General features: G+C 36.6%; 1 pseudogene; it reads right to left on the reverse strand.

Annotated features, from left to right (window-relative positions):
- LOC103748051 overlaps window positions 1–1715 on the reverse strand; it is a 3896-nt pseudogene extending 2181 nt beyond the window's left edge.
- Window positions 1716–2100: the final 385 nt, after the last annotated feature.

Consider the following 2100-nt stretch of genomic DNA (forward strand, 5'->3'; position numbering starts at 1 on the left):
ATATAAATACATATGTAAATTTATATATATATGTATATATAATAAAACATACAGAGTCTGACTTGTGTCCCCAGATGTCCTTCAGTGGAGGTGCATACACTGGAGTCTGGTTAACCTACCAAGTGTCCTATCTTTGTAAGAAAATATCTCTCCTTATTTGCTGGATTATGTGCATGGACAACTGCATATAATTTCTGATTTTGATCATACAGCTCCTCCTCTGGCTCTTACCACTTTTCAGTACCCTTTCCTGCAATGGTCCCTGTGCCCTGTATGAAGTTCACTGTGGGAATCTTGTCCAGATCCTTGCTTTGTGGGGCAGAAGAAGCATTGCATTTATCATTCTATTGCCATCATAAAACACAGGAAACACCTTCCCCATTTACTGCGGTTTGCTTATTCTACGAATCAGCCACCTTCATCTACTTAAAAACAAAATCTAATGTGTTTGAGGAGGCAAACTCCTCTCATTTTAAAACCATTTTGACAAAAATACTCAATCCCACAATATATGTTTACAGAACAGACATGTTGCAGACACACTGAGAAAACCCACAAATCAGTATTTGTGTCAGAGATGATAATACTGTAATTGTTGATTTATGAGTTCACTGTTTATAAACATTTTGCTTTTGTGATGTCAATTCAGTAACTTTATTCTCACGCAATTAGACACCAAATCTTAATCATTTCAGCCGTTGTTTAGTATAAGGCTCTGTCTCTCTTTGGATTATGAAATGGAAATTGAGATGTACAACTGAGAAGGAAAAAACTGTGCATACTATTTTAAATTATATTTTTATGTTTTTGTAACATTTTTAGAAACTTGCTCAAATTGTCTATTCAAAGTAATATATCCTTATATCTTGTAGATTCATCAATAAATAATCACCTCACATTATTAAACATCTGCAAACAGGGCCAAAGTCATGATGATTCAGCAGTTAAGAGCACTAGCTGCTCTTCTAAAGGACCCAGGCTTAGTTTCCAGCACCCATAAAGGGGCTAACACCATTCATAACTCCATATTCAGATGATCTGATGCCCTCTTCTGGCCTCTGTAGGCACTGCATGCACATGGTGCACTCAAATATATTCAGAGAAAGCACAAAAAATCAGTGCTCATTTCTTACCTATTTAAAATATAAAAATATGGGGCTGGAGAGATGACTCAGCAGTTAAGAGCGCTAGCTGCTCTTGTAAAGGACCCAGGCTTAGTTTCCAGCATGCATAAAGGGCTAACACCATTCATCACTCCAGTTTCAGATGATCTGATGCTGTCTTCTGACTTCTTTGGACATTCCACCCACATACTGCACACACATTTTCAGGCAAAACATACATATAAAAATTTTTTTAGAAATTTTAAATCTGAAAACATAAGTATGTATGTAAAAATGCTTGAGATGAGTTATTAAAAACAATATGACAATGATGTGTGCTGAAAAACTATTCATGTAAGTAAAAATCAATTCTCATATTTAGGAATATTAGGAAAATATGATACATAAGTATAGCTGTTTTAAAAATTTCATGTGACGCATATATGCCAATGGGATAATTAATCATATCTAATAGCATCTGTGACTTTTATGGGTTTGCTTCAGGCACTTACTGTAGGTATAACCACATAACTGTTTCAGCCAACGGAATATTAGCAAGTGTGAACGGGTCTTTGGTAATTACCTTCTCCAAGAGTGGAAAATTTTCACCATAGTGTATTGGTCAATGAGGAGGCTGGCATGGGCTTGTAGCAAGATTTATGCAGGATCCAGAATGATAGCATTAAGCTTTTGTAAGAGAAAAAGGAGGAAGAAGCCAACAGAGGGATGCATTTGGAAGACCTTGTCAAGAAACTCCGATGGACTCATATGAGCATTTGAAAATTGCCCTGTTCTGACTTCTTGCTAGTTCCCTGTCTAGAACTTGTAGTGCTAATTACTCTTGCCTTTACTTCTCCTTCACATCTCCTATTCATGATTCAAAGACTTTCTTCTCTTCCTTTAGATAAGAGCTATGCAATTTGGGTGTCTTTTAGATAGACCCACTGAAGGGGTACTCCAATTGCCTCACTCTGCATCCCTGTTCAGCATGGAAGAA

The sequence above is a fragment of the Nannospalax galili genome, unplaced genomic scaffold (assembly GCF_000622305.1).
Source record: "Nannospalax galili isolate Female #2095 unplaced genomic scaffold, S.galili_v1.0 scaffold1785, whole genome shotgun sequence".
Classification (NCBI taxonomy): Eukaryota; Metazoa; Chordata; class Mammalia; order Rodentia; family Spalacidae; genus Nannospalax; species Nannospalax galili.